Here is a 16257-nt window from a genome sequence, read left to right as displayed (position 1 = left end):
CCTAGTCTACCCATTGCCCCGAAAAGGGCATTTGTATTGGCACTGTCCTTAAAAGGGCATTCAGCTCTTTTACAGCCCCCAAAAAATAAAAAGCCCTAATCTAAAAAAAAAAACACCCCAAAAAAACAAAAAACCTAAAACTAACCCCAAAAATCGGTACTCACCGTTCTTGAAGTCTGGCAAAAGATCGTCATCCGAGCGGCAAAGCTTGCAATGTGGGGGGGGGGGGGGGCAGCGGTTTAGAGATTAATAGGTTTAGTTAGTGTTGGCAATGTGGGGGAAATGCAGTTTAGAGGTTAATAATTTTATTTAGTGTTTGCGATGTGGGAGAACAGTGTTTTAGAGGTTAATAATTTTATTTAGTGTTTGCGATGTGGGGGGCGGCAGTTTAGAGGTTAATAGGTTTAGTTAGTGTTGGCGATGTGGGGGGACGGAGGTTTAGAGGTTAATAGGTTTTTATTTAGTTTTGGTGATGTGGGGGAATGGCTTTTTATTTAGTTTTGGCGATGTTGGGGGACGGCGGTTTAGATAATTTTGTTTCAGCATATTCCTTATGTTAAGTTAAATTGTTTTTCCGGTCCATTCTTTTTTCATATTATTTATTCTATTCTAAACTTTAGAATAGAATAATGAATATGAATAAAGAATGGATCCGAAATAACAAATTAATCCAAAATAACGAATGGATCCGAAAAACTATTTAACTTAAAATAACTAATTTGCCGAAACGAGAATATTTTTTTAACTTAACTAATTTTCCAAAACTAAATTATTTATTTAACTAATGAAAATTAAATGAAACTAAACAAATTTGTTTGCTGTGCACGTCTACTTAAAATCTGGTAAACAAGCAGCAAATAAATTGGTTCAATATGTAATATAATATATTGAAATCATTCTTGTATAAAATTATATTTGGAGCTAAGAGTTTTATGGGCTACATTTTTGAAGATATGGATGCAGCTTTGAATCCCATGGAGTGCCAACATCCTCATCAGGTGGTGGAGTTAAAACATCCCAGCTGATTCCTCTAGGATGATTGACAAGCCCAATTGGGGAAGAGTAGGGGACAGGGCTGCACAAGCACGAGCTTGTGCAATATTAAATGCAGGCAGAGAATTTAACTAGCATAGAACATGGATGTACAGGTTCCCTAGCTTCAAAACCTGCCTGCCCCACTATTACAGGTGAAACTCGAAAAATTTGAATATCGTGCAAAAGTTCATTTATTTCACTAATGCAACTTAAAAGGTGAAACTAATATATGAGATAGACTCATCACATGCAAAGCAAGATAGTTCAAGCCATGATTTGTCATAATTGTGATGATTATGGCTTACAGCTCATGAAAACCCCAAATCCACAATCTCAGAAAATTAGAATATTACATGCAATCAATAAAACAAGGATTGTACATACCTGTAGAACAATATCGGACCTCTGAAAAGTATAAGCATGCATACTGTATGTACTCAGTACTTGGTTTGGGCCCCTTTTGCAGCAATTACTGCCTCAATGCGGCATGGCATGGAAGCTATCAGCCTGTGGCACTGCTGAGGTGTTATGGAAGACCAGGACGCTTCAATAGCAGCTTTGAGCTCTTCTGCATTGTTCGGTCTCATGTCTCTCATCTTTCTCTTGGCAATGCCCCATAGATTCTCTATGGGGTTCAGGTCAGGCGAGTTTGCTGTCCAATCAAGCTCAGTAATCCCACGTTCATTGAACCAGGTTTTGGTGCTTTTGGCAGTGTGGCAGGTGCCAAGCCCTGCTGGAAAATGAAGTCAGCATCCCCATAGAGCTCGTCTGCGGAAGGAAGCATGAAGTGCTCCAAAATCTCCTATGTTGACCCTGGACTTAATGAAGCATGGTGGACCAATACGAGCAGATGACATGGCTCTCCAAATGAACACAGACTGTGGAAACTTCACACTGGACTTCAAGCATCTTGCAGTGTGTGCCTCTCCATTCTTCCTCCATACTCTGGGTCCTTGGTTTCCAAATGAGATGCAAAATTTGCGCTCATCAGAAAAGAGGAATTTGGACAACTGAGCAACAGATCAGGTCTGTTTTTCTTTAGCCTAGGTAAGACGCTTCTGACGTTGTTTGTTGTTCAGGAGTGGCTTGACAAGAGGAATACTACATTTGAAGCCCGTGTCCAGGATCCATCTGTGTGTGGTGGCTCTTGTGAAAGTCCCCAACACTTTTGAATGTTTTTTTCCTGACAATCCTCTCCAGGCTGCGGTCATCCCTGCTGCTTGTGCACCTTTTTCTTCCACACTTTTCCCTTCCACATAACTTTCAATTAATGTGCTTTGATACAGCACTTTGGGAACAACCAACTTCTTTTGCAATTACCTTTTGAGGCTTTCCCTCCTTATGGAGGGTGTCAATGATGGTTTTCTGCACATGTCAGGTCAGCAGTCTTTCCCATAATTGTGATTCCTACTGAACCAGACTGAGAGACAATGTAAAGGCTCAGGAACCCTCTGCAGGTGTTATGGCTTAATTAGCTGATTAGAGTGGCACACTTTGAGCCTAGAATATTGCACCTTTTCACAATATTCTAATTTTCTGAGATTGCGGATTTGGGGTTTTCATGAGCTGTAAGCCATAATCATCACAATTATGAAAAATCACGGCTTGAACTATCTTGCTTTGCATGTAATGAGTCTATCTCATATATTAGTTTCAACTTTCAAGTTGCATTAGTGAAATAAATGAACTTTTGCACGATATTCTAATTTTTCGAGTTTCACCTGTATATACACACACTGCAGAAACAGGGTTGCTACATTTCGATAGCATTTTTTTTGCTGAAATAAATAAAGTCTTTATAGTATCACCAAGACTTAAGCTGCTTGACTTTATGTAAGAAAACTTTTTTCCTATAAGAGACTTTTCATTAATCTTAATTAGTCATACTAACAGGTCTGTAGTTCCCTATTGCCCTTTTAAATAAGATATACTACATTAACAGTTCTTCTGTTATCTATAACAGCTCTTGTAAACAGCAACTGATTATAAAGATCCGCTAACTGTGCAGGCTATATTACATATCAAAGTTTGCTTAAAACTACTAGATGAAAGGTATCTAGAAAAATGTATTTATTTTTGTTTGTGATGATGCCAATAAAACAATAGAAATCCAAGAATGCCATGTGGCAAGAGGCATGGAAATTGGAAAATTGGAGTGGGAGGACGGGACTCCTGGAGGCATCCTGAGCTGTAGACCATAGCTGACAATCTATTTCTAATATCTGATCCACACAAGATATTAATGTAGGAATCTGATTTTTTAATTTAAAAAAGATGTTACTGTGCAAATTTAAATATTTGTGACTGAGTGAACATCTTTGTCTGCGTGTGTCTTTCTTCTGTGCGTGATCACTGTGTGAGTGTGTGTGAGTGTTTCTGTGGATGTCTGTGTGAATATGTGCCTGTGTGTCTGTTTTCTGTGGGTGGTCACTGTGTGAGTGTTTCTGTGGATGTCTGTGTGAGTGTGTGGCTGTGTGTGTGTTTTATGTGGGTGGTCACTGTGTGAGTGTGTGTTTCTGTGGATGTCTGTGTGAGTGTGTGCCTGTGTGTGTGTGTTTTCTGTGGGTGGTCACTGTGTGAGTGTGTGTGAGTGTTTCTGTGGGTGTCTATGTGAGTGTGTACCTGTGTGTGTGTTTTCTGTGGGTGTCTGTATGTATGAATGTTTTTGTTTGGATTTTCTAGTTCTCAAAACTTTAAATTTTACCTGCTGACTTCAAAAGGCTAACCCTGCTAGATATCTCTTCCTAATTGACTTTAACTGATGCCAACTGCAAAACAATGGCTGTGGCTAGACTTGTTGTCTGCAGATTCAAGCCCAGATTGTCTTGTTGAACTAATGTAAATAGTGGTTGGTTTTTGGCCATTGAAAAACAATTGCAGCAAACAAGATGTTAATTTGTATTAACTATCTTTACAACAGGTGGATTTTAGAAAGAGAAAGGGTTGAGGAGGATGTGTCTGACCTATAATTTTTATTCACCAATCTTAAGGAACTGCATCATTTTGATGAGCATTCCATTGCTTTTAGTCACTAAAAATGTGTGGGTCTGTTGTGATACAGATGCATAGATAAAAAGTGTTGTGTAGTGACAGCATTTGTTTGGCTGGATTGAGTTAACAAATTAGAGGTGGATTTGGATATATCTTATAAATAAAATATAAGTAATTTGTAGGTAAAGGGTTGAAGTTTACATTTGATCTTTGAAGTTATGGTCCTCATTTATCCACCTGGCTTTGGGGCAAGCAAGAGTCTTGGGCTGTTTCATCAGGCTTAGACATCTACATATCCACCCTTGCTATATATTAGACATGCACATTCAGAGCTTTCAGAAACATCTGAATATGGAAGAAGATTGGCCCTTTTTTCTGTTCGGCTGTTTTAGGAGTCAAACTTATAATTGTAAAACAGCAACACACTAAAATACGTGCAAATCCAGATTTTAGAGTGTTGCTGTTTCACAAGTATAAATTTGGATCAAAAAATAGCTCATCAGAATCTTCCGTATTTGGAGACTTCCAAAAACCTCAGAATGCACATGTCTACTAAATATAGAAAAATGAACCACTCCTAGTGAGATGCTGAAAAACAAACACCTGTGCCTAAACCCAAGACATGATAACCCCTCCCCTTAGGGATGTGTTTAACATAGGGGATTCACAAATAACAACAAGTCTATTGCATGAAAATTGCAATGATTCGTAAACAGAGATAAAATACAATCTATGCATAGATATCTCACTAAAGAAAAAACACAAATGTGACAATATACCATATAAAAAAATAAATGATGAATGGGTACATCTAAAATGTAATAATATAGTGTGGTTATAAGAAGATGATTAGCACAGGGTTGGAGTAATGAAGTAGCTTTGAGATATTTAAATTTAAAAAATATTGTCTTACTTGAGAAGGAAAATAAAAAATTTAAATTTTAGTGGTTAAACACTTCAAGTTATTTTGGGCTAATGGTAACAACTTTTTGATTAAAAAAAGATGGAATTGACCTGGCATTGTTTACAGGTAAAGAAACATCACTAAGACCTCCATTTATAATACTGCATACAGACCATGTTCTCATAAAGGGAACCTGTCCACACACCCCAGAACAGCATTTGCTGCTGTAATGTAAGATTACACAATCAATCACTCATGCAACACAGTCCCCGCTCTTGTACAACCAAATGTGCAAGAGCAAGGCTTGTACGGTATCCAGGGGAAATGACAGGTTGCCTGCATTTATATCCTTTGACTCGAGGCTGCAGACACATTAAGAAGCATTGATTACTTTTGATTACAGGCTCACATGAGCAAGCTTTGACTTAAATGGCACCGAAACTGCTTATGCTTTATAAATGGTGGCATTAGTATAAATAGTAGGTCAATAACATAATTTAAATTCACCTGTAACCCTATACACTGTGATAGTGAAGCATTGAAAAAGCCATAAAATAATTTAAGTGAATTGGTTTAAAATATCATATGAACTGTATGGATATAAATATATAAATCTTTAAATGAGACACAGTCCAATACAATACTTTATATATAAAATAACATTGTATCATTATAATACATTGTATTGACTTTTGTATTAAATCATTTCAAGAAACTTCCTTAAATTAGTATATAATTAATTATTTAAACACTTCATTAGGCATTTTATAGAGAAGCTTAGATAGGCTAATGGATAGTTTTTAATTGATTGAAGATAAAAGAAATTCACTTTTATAAGTAATTAATGATTATTAAACTCCTACTTACAAAATATTTGCAACAATTAAAATTGATGATATGGCAAATGATCCTTCATACCAGAACTAAAATAACTTCGGGAAATGTAGCCATTTTTGGTGATACATTTATAATATATAACTTAATAAAATATGCAAACAAAAATTCATACATGGAATATGACCACCATACAATTAGCTGCCGAACAAATCCTAGATTACACAGATGTATAGATTTTTGTTAAAATGTTATAATTAGTTATTCAGTGATATCAAAATAAGAGATTACATCATAAATTGCATTTTGGAGTCAATCAGTAAACTACATAAAATATACAGAGACCTTCGTATTGAAAGTTTAATACTATATGGTAAACAAAATTTAATGTGAGCTAAGGATATATCATCACTGATTATGTTATTATTTTAAACTCATCATTAGCTGGGATAAAGATTTTTTATTTTACATCAAAGTTACCAAAAATCTTTGAATGATGAATTTAATATCTTAAAGGCAAATAAATACAATAAATAAATACATGTCAATATAAATTGGCAATTAATTATCAACAATTTGTAAAAGTACAGTAATTTTACACAAAACAGGGAAAAGGACTATAAGATAAAAAGCTTGATAAGAGTTTATCAAATATGTTTTGCTGTGTGACATTTCTGATACAAGAAAACATTACATTACAACATACTTTATTTTATCATAAACCAAATAAAATGACATCATTTCTTATATTATTATTTTCTTAAATACTAATATCCCTTTAGCCCTATTTCTCTGGTCCATTTACAGCAAGGAAAAAATATTTTTGTCACCTATGTTTAATATTGACTTCAGTATTTTGTGTAACTTTTTGCATGCCCACTATCTTTAGTGTGACTAGTATTACATTCAGTCTCAACATTTTTGTGGTGCTTGTTATTTGAGCCATGATGCCTATTTATGATACATTTATGATCGAACTGTTTGCTGCCAGTTTGTTATTGGGACGGTCTACTCCAGAATTTTTATTGTTTAAAAAGATAGATAATCCCTTTATTACCCATTCCCCAGTTTTGCATGACCAACACTGTTATTTTAATATACGTTTTACCTCTGTGATAACCTTTTATATAAGCCTCTGCAGACTTCCATTATTTCAGTTATTTTGACAGACTTGCATTTTAGCCATTCAGTGATGTCTCCTAAATAACTCTACAGGAGTAAGCGCGAGGTTCTCTATATGGCACACATGAACAAGCGCTGTCTAACTGTAAAAAAACTGCAGCTTTCAACATCAGTTAATGAGCCTAGCTAGGTTTAGCTTTCAACAAAGTATACCAAGAGAACAAAGCAAATTTGATGATAAAAGTAAATTGGAAAGGTATTTAAAAATGGATGCCCTTTTAAAATCCTGAAAGTTTAATTTTGACTAGACTGTCCCTTTAAGATTCATGTAATCAGAGGGTTATTATCTGGCACCTGACTTTTTCTTTACTTCCTGGCTACTCTTCTGCTTGTGATTTGGCTTCAGCTCTTGCTTAAACAGTTATATCCTGGAATGCCCTGCACCTGTTGAAAGTGCTGCAGTGAGCCAGGCACAGTGCCATATATTTGGTGGCAGTACAAATTAATAACTTCTTTTTGAACTTCAATAGAAAGGAGCTTTCATTCTGTCCTAGGGCACAGTTTTACACTATTACCACTTACCACACTGCTCAAATATACTCCTGACTTACCTTGTAACATAAGATTACACCTGTTACAAATAAGTATTAATGAGGCCAGATCACTAATTGCCAAACACTAGAAATTTCAACATAATCTTACACTAAATATGTGATTTAAATAAATGGCAGAAATTACCTCACTGGAAGAATATAGTTACTTAAAAAGACAAACAATTACTACCACTGTTCTATGATTTTTGCAAAGGCGTTTGATACAGTGCCACATGAGAGATTAATGTACAACATTTAGGGACTGGGAATAGCTGAAAATGTTAGCTCATGTATAAATAACTGGATAAAAGATAGGGATCAACGGGGGCAGAGCTGGCCGCAGCTAAGATGACTGCCTGAGTCCAGAGCTCCATAACATGGGCAGCAGAAAAACAAGGATTAGGTCAGTCATACCGCTCACTAATCCTCCAGACCACTTGTTATGAGCAACGGAAGCTAAGAGGCACACGCCAATGTAAGTTTGAGGATCCACGGATCTGCAGGAACCCTAATCAGACAATTGCAGGTAGAGACAGCGGCCATGCTTTTATATAGATGGCGCAGCAAACAATACACAGGAGCGGACTGCTCTAAAACAGAACCGGAGACAAAGTAAGCTGATCTTCTGCTAGACCGCTACCAGGGTAAGCTTAGCAGCTTTTTCTTCACTCTTAAACAGAGCTGTTTAGTGAAATCCAGAATTCAACTTATAGGAGGGGTTTCCTCATCATGATGAACACTTTGCTGGCATGCTATCTAAATGGCTTAAAAGGTCCTAAGTTATAATAGACTCATCTATTACACAATTATACAGGGTACCTCAACTATTATGACTTGTTCTATTTGCCTACTGATGTTTTTCTTTATAAAAACCTCACAAAGAGCATTCCAGGTGCAACTATAAACTACAATCTCAGGCTATTCTGTTATAATCATTAAGGGACCCCACAGATACACTAATGTTATCAGATATCACAGAAATTATACAGAAATAAATACAGCAAAGCCACTTAAAGCACTCAGGATAATTTAAGCAACCCTTTTTGTGCAAATTATCAAAGTGGATTGTGGAAGACAGTATCCTGTGAATCAGCACTCTACAATATAAGAGTCTGCATATAATATTACCCTGCATTTTAACACAGGACTATTAAACTGTTATAATTTAACAATCCTTATATAACAGAACCAATCTGAAGCTGTAACAAAGCTGCATTATGAACCAGCCTACTGATATAACACCTTGTCTTAAGCTGTGGTGCTTCTATATACTACAAGTCACTTACAATGGCCACTAAGAAGAATGTAAAACCTGCTAAGGATTCTCATACACTATCAGTTAAGGGTCAGACGGTAAGCTCCTATTTTAACCCTTCGAGCAGAAAGTACTAGAACATGTTAGACCCATCAAGACACCTTCAACACCAACTACTCCTTCCCAAGTCCCACATAATTCTAATAAAGAAGACCAAACACAGATACCCATGCATATTTTTTCCTCTCTAGCTTTTACACAAGACATCGCTAACATTGTTAGATTGTGTATAAGAGAGGAACTTATGGATCTCAAACAAGATGTACATACACTGGGTTTCAGGGATGAAGCTTTAGAGGATAATGGAGACATCATGAGGGAGGAACTTACATCAATGCAAGACATTATTGACCAACAAACAGAGTTAATCAGCTCCTTACAAGACAAGCTGGAAGACTTGGAGAACAGGGGAAGGAGGAAGAATGTAAGAATTAGAGGAGTACCAGAGTCAGTGCTTCTGAAAAAATTCCCAATTTATCTCTCCTCTCTGTTCACACATTTGCTAGATAACCCTAATGCCACAAATATCCAATGGGTTAGAGCACATAGGGCCCTGAGACCGAAACCATCTGCTAAAGCTCCCCCTAGAGACATCATTATCAAATTAAAAAAATGTTTTGAGTCTCATGGCAGCATCCAGAAAGAAACAACCAGTGAGGTTTGAAAGAGTAGTACTGCAATTCTACGCCGACCTAGCTACAATGACACTACAGAGAAGAAAATAACTTTCTCCCCTAACTGTGTTGTTGAGGAATAAGAATATTCCATATAGATGGGAATTCCCTTTACATTTACTTGTCATCCATAACATCAAAAGAATAACCTGTACTAGACAAGCAGAAATAATTTTGCAAACTACTGGATCTAGATCCTTCAGAGATTCTGGACTTACAACCAGCAAAACCTATGACTCCCACAGGCAAGAAGCACGAAACCTGGGACACTGTACCACCTAAGAAGAAAAGCCAGCCCTTCTCCAACGCTGAGTAAACCTCTGGACCTAAAATCCGCAAATCCAACACCTTCTAGAGAGGACTCTGATTCGGATGATGGGTGTACTTGAATGTCTGAACTTTTGGTATGGAGATCAATGAACACTAATAAACACTGCAGGATCCCCATAACTATTATATACCAGTTATGTTGTTGAATGCGATATTCTAAAGAAATTTACTGGTGCAAAAAAAAAAAAAATGATAATGGATCATTAAACCTACATTCTCATAAAATAGAAAATGAATGATGGTTCAACTTGTAAAGACCTAAACATAGAGCTAAAACCATGACACTTCATTTATCTGACCTATAATGCATATACCTTAGAATATATCATACCTGGTCCCACTTCTATTCCCCCTTATTTTGATGATTGTCAAATGTTTTTTATGTCCATGTTTTAAGGGGGTTTTTTCTAGTTTCGTTGAAAATGTTTATTGTTTGCTTGTTTATCTAGTTTGTTTTATCAAGTTCTACAAATGCAGAAATTCACTGTGTGAAAATAGAAATATTGCAGATACACTTAGGAGATGTATGATTGTATCCTCCCCACACTTACACCTGACCTTAACTAAATCACAATATGATACATAACCTACAAATTATCTCAAAAAATGTTAAAGGTTTTAACTCTCCTCATAAACGTTCACTAGCCATGCTGGATATGCATAAACGTCAAGCTGACGTTTCTACAAGAAACACACTTCCAGAAAAATAGGGAACCCAGATATTTTGGGGGGGGTTTTATATACCATTTCCACAGCTAATTTACATAAAAAAGAGGAGTTAGCATTTTGATCAATAAAAACATTGCAAGAGGACAAAGAGGGGAGATTCTTAGGCCTTTTTGGTCTATTATATGCCACCCCAGTAACTTTATTTAACATATATGCCCCAAATGTTAAACATGTTCCATTTTTTCATAAGGTATTCCAGAAATTGTTAGACTTTGCTAAAGGTATCATTATAATAGGAGGAGATTTTAATTTTCCACTTCAACCCCAAAAAGATTGTTCTAACCCTAAATCCCGAGTTTCTCAGAGAACAGCTCATTCTTTATGGAAACAACTAAGCGATCATAATTTATACAATACATGGTGTTACTTCCATGAAGATAAAAGGGACTACACCTTTTTTTCACCACCCACTAAATCATATAGCCAATTAGACTATTTCATTACAAATCAGGCAGGGCTCACATACGTACGTGCATTTGGAAATTAGACGATTCCCTACTGAATACTGCAAACTTAAGAGAAACACTTACCAAATCACTTCAAGAATTTTTTTGCATTAATTCAACCCAAAACGTTAGTGACGTTACTATATGGGAAACACATAAATGTTATATGAGAGGGCAATTTATAAAACACAAGGCACTATATAAAAAGATAGCATGTCAGCAATATCTTGAACTTACTAAACATACAGTATATCTAGCTTAGATTTTCAGCACAAAAAAACCCCATCAAACCCTGACTTATTTAACGACCTACAAATCAACAGACTTAAATTAAAGAAACTACTGGCTCAGGAACAACAAACAATAATCCAAAAATGTAAACAAAAACTATTTTACGAAGGGAATAAGCTGGGAAAACTATTAGCTAGAACCTTAAAAAAGAAAACAAATATTTTGTACATGAACTTACTACCTCTCAAAAGAAGAAGGTATTTACTATATTTGAAATGTCAAGATTATTACTCAAACTTTTATAACCTTACAACAGCAGGAGACCAATCAGAAACAGACACACACATAATGAGGCCCATTTATCAAGCTCCGAATGGAGCTTGAGGGCCCGTTTTTCTAGCGAGTCTACAGACTCGCCAGAAACAGCAGTTATGAGGCAGCGGTCTAAAGACCGTTGCTCCATAACCCTGTCCGCCTGCTCTGAGCAGGAGGACAGGAATCACCACAATTCAACCCGATTGAGTACGATCGGGTTGATTGTCCCCTCCCTGCTGGCGGCCCATAGGCTGTGAGTCTGCAGGGGGCGGTGTTACACCAGCAGCTCTTGTGAGCTGCTGGTGCAATGCTGAATACGGAGAGCATATTGCTCTCCGCATTCAGCGATGTCTGTCGGACCTGATCCGCACTGTCGGATCAGGTCCGACAGACATTTGATAAATAGGTCTCAATGTGTACAATGAAGTGCAGTATGAACAGCCCTCTCAGCTGAAGATAAAGCTTATGTGTTTGGGCATTGGTGCCGTACTCATAGCTATGAGTACGGCACCAATGCCAAAACGCGTAAGCTTTATCTTCAGCTGAGAGGGCTGTTCATACTGCACTTCATTGTACCTGTTTTTTAAAGAATCTAAAAAAGAACGGTTTTTAAGCTGAAATCTCTCCAGATTTGTTTTCTTTGGTAATGTTAAACTGTGCCAAACAATTAATACCCACAATTTGGAAAAATGTTGCCACACCCTCAGTAGATGACTGGATCTCTTCAGTTACATTAACACTCTCACTCGAAAAGCACCACTATTTTATGATCCATAAGTTAGAGGATAATTATTTCATAATATTTATCTGGGAAGAATATACATACTCTAAAAATAATAATACTCTTGTACATTGTAATTTTTTTGTAAAATGGCAATTACCTAACTGTAATGTCTTTTTAATATGTTCATATTTCTGCAACTTGATTTTGTACTGTTTGAAATATTTAATAAAAACTTTTGGAAAAAAAAAAAGAAGATATGGAGCAACGAGTAGTAGTAAATGGATCATACTCAGATTAGACAAAGGTAATTAGTGGAGTCCCCCAGGGATCAGTACTGGGCCCTGTTCTTTTAATGTTTTTATTAATAACTTGAAGCAAGGATTAAATAGCGACATCTCTATTTTTGCAGATGGTACTAAGTTAAGTAAGGTTATTAGGTCCGAGCAGGATGAACTTTCGTTACAAAGGGATCTGCAAAAATTAGAAGTATGGGCAGGTAAATGGAAAATGAGATTTAATACGGTAAAATGCAAGGTTCTACATTTTGGAAGTAAAAAAAAGCAGGCAATGTATTATTTAAATGGGACAAGACTTAGCCAAACAAAGGAGGAAACGGATTTGGGAGTAGTAATAGATAACAAGCTAAAGATAGGTGCACAATGCAGGTCAGCTGCGTCAAAGGCTAATAAGATACTAGCATGAATTAAAAGAGGCATTGATTCAAGGGAGGAAAGCATAATTCTGTCACTATATACATCCCTGGTAAGACCTCAACTTGAGTATGGAGTGCAGTTCTGGGGACCGATTGCAAAAACAGATATTGCAGAACTAGAAAAAGTTCAGAGAAGGGCCACAAAGCTAATAAGGGGAATGGAGAATTTAAGCTATAAGGTGAGGCTATCCAAACTGGGTCTATTTTCTTTAGAAAAAAAGGCGCTTGAGAGGTGACATGATTACTTTATATAAATATATTCAAGGCCCATATACAGAGATGGCAGAAGCTTTGTTTACTCCAAGAAAATTGTTTGTGACAAGAGGTCACAATTTTTAAGGTTGGATGAAAGGAGATTTAATCTCCTGCAACAGAAATGTTTTTTCACTGTAAGAGCAATAAAATTGTGGAACTCATTACCAAAGGAGGTAGTGAATGCCAATACCATAAATACATTTAAACATTTCTAGCCATTTCTGGCTAGAAACCAAATTCATGGATATAATTGCTTGTATTAAATTGCTTGTATTAAATGGGCCACCTTTTAGTGGGATTAATTTAAAGTCAACTGGAGCTTTTTTTGTAAGTATATACGATATGTATAGGTTGAACTTGATGGACTTCAGTCTTTTTTCAACCTCATCTACTATGTTACTATGTTACTATGTATATTGAGTTTTATTTAGAGCAACTACAGGAACATGTATGCCACCTCTGAGCCCTTGTCCTCCATTCCCCCTGCAGATTTTAAGTGATGGTTGTAATGTCCCTTTAAGACATTCCACTTCCATCCCTTACCCCCTATAAATAGCCACTTCCTGTATAGATCTTTGCTTGATTATTTTGTATTTTTCCTCCTACGTTTGGAAACTCAGTCTCAACTGATCAAGTCTGATTAAATATAAGTCTCAGATCTAATTCCTCCTAAGGAAATCCAGGACGCAATACCTCTACAACAAGAATTCTTTCATAACCTTTAACTTTTGTCTTACTTATCTCCTCAGTGTAAGGTGTTAGCTGCTCTCTCAGTCTGTCACCGGATCACCTATACCGGACTTCAAACATACTGCCTTCCCTCCTCAGAACCCACAGGATTCATCTACAACTTCGGACAAACTATCACGCTGTGATAAAGTCACAAAACTTATGCTGTACTTCACAGGTACTTACTTCAATAACGTATTCGCTGCACTCTTTCCTTCCTCACTTTAGAACCGTGAGCAAGTCTGCTCACAAAACAGGAAGAAGGTTTCAGATTCATCCGCCATCACAGCGTCTCACGCTGCACCGCTCCAAGAGCAGGAGAACTAAAGGTATTGCTACTTACTAACAAATTGTTTCATAATTGTACTTACAAGTCAAAACTATATCCTTATTTGCTACTTAATCTGCAATTCCTCTAATGTATAACTAAGAACTCTCTCACTGAATCTAGTTATAAAGACGGTTATTCACAGTAGCAGTCACATTTCATTACTGGTTTTCTGTTGTGCAGTTTCACTCAATTGTATAACCGAAATCCGCTTGACTAAGTTTTCCCTGATTTATTTTGTGAGTCGCTTTTGATAAAATCGCTAGCTCTTATAAAGCCTTTAATAAGAAAGATATTATTAGGTATTAAGAGCTAGCTACAAAACCATATATATATAATCATAGTCAACCTAAACATAACATAATAATCAAGCCTAAAAAGGAATGGATGCTCAGGCCATTAAAACAGAGTTTGAAACTCTGAATCAAAAGGTTGATTATCTTGCAAGGGCACTCACTGACTTACAAGCAGAGAACACTGCACTAAAGAATATTTACAAAGAGATCATAACCCCTAGAAATTCAGATCCCCCTGAACCACACATTAACCCACCTCCAGAATTCTCAGGGAAAAGGTCGGATTTTAGAGGTTTTAAAAATGCTTGCCTCCTCCTTTTTTCTATGAAGCCTCGCACCTATCACACAGAGAAGATAAAAGTGTGTACAGTCATATCCTACTTAACCGGTGAACCCAGGGCCTGGGCGAACCGATTTTTTGAAACTGAAGATGAAACCCTAGACTCACTTGATTCATTTTTTTCCTCCATGGCCTCACTATATGAGGATGCCAATACACAGATAAACGCAGAAACCAAACTCAGAGCTTTGAGACAAGGGAAACGTCCTGTAGAGGATTATGTCACGGAATATCAGATGTGGGCCACAGACACCTTGTTGAATGACATCACGTTGCGGAATCAATTCAGACTCGGCCTTAATGACAATTTGAAGGATGAGATATCCAGGGTAGAGATGCCTGACACCTTAAATGGACTCATCAAGCTGGCTACCACTTTAGACCGCAGACTGAGAGAACGCCGCACTGAGAGATTATGCACGGACGTGACTCAAAGGAGACCCATAGCAACTTACATTGACAGAAATACCCCTGTATCTGTGCCCATGGAGATTGGCGTTATCAAGGCTCCACTCACACCTGAAGAGAAAACTAGAAGGCGCATCTCAAACCTATGTCTTTACTGCGCTAGTAAGGAACACTCTGTAACAACATGTCCCATATTGCAACGTACAAAGAAGGGTAAGCCATCACACCTTTACACTGTTTCTCTACAGAAAGACAATCATGCACTCACTATGGTTTTATCTTTGCAGTGGGAATCTCATCAGGTCAAGACTGAAGCTTTAATTGACTCTGGTGCTTATGGTTGCTTTATAGATGCCTCTTTTGTTTCACAAAATAAAATACCTACTATCACAAAGAAAAATCCTCTCTTTCTTAAAGTAATAGATGGTTCTTTTATCCAAAATGGACCATTAACCCATCATACTGTACCTTTACTGATTCACACAACAGATAGACATGTAGAATATCAAAGTTTCGACATAATACCAACAGCAATCCATACTGTCATATTAGGGTTACCTTGGTTAGTAAAACATAACCCTAGTATTAATTGGGAGAATTTTAAGATTACCTTCACTTCACTATTTTGCAAAAACACTTGTTTTCCACAACAAAACATTGGCACACTACAAACAGTCATACCACCTGAATACCAGGACTTATCCGATGTCTTTGATATTAAAGAAGCTGACACATTACCACCCCATAGGACTTTCGACTGTCCCATAGACTTAATTCCAGGTTCAGTACCTCCTTTTGGTAAAATATATCCATTGTCGCAACAAGAATTACAGTATCTTAGGGATTATATTGACGACAGTCTCAAAAAGGGTTTTATAGTACCTTCTGTATCACCTGCTGCAGCAGGCATTTTCTTCGTGAAAAATAAAGATCACACACTGAGGCC

General features: G+C 36.9%; 1 protein-coding gene across 2 annotated transcripts in view; it reads right to left on the bottom strand.

The window, feature by feature from the left end:
- The window catches only part of KCTD8 (potassium channel tetramerization domain containing 8), a 353159-nt gene that overhangs the window by 182093 nt on the left and 154809 nt on the right, over positions 1 to 16257 (bottom strand). The gene's annotated exons all lie outside the window — the stretch shown is intronic.

Source organism: Bombina bombina, chromosome 2 (genome assembly GCF_027579735.1).
Source record: "Bombina bombina isolate aBomBom1 chromosome 2, aBomBom1.pri, whole genome shotgun sequence".
Lineage (NCBI taxonomy): Eukaryota > Metazoa > Chordata > Amphibia > Anura > Bombinatoridae > Bombina > Bombina bombina.
Note: the sequence above shows the minus strand (reverse complement) of the source record. Positions and strands in the feature narration are given on the sequence as shown.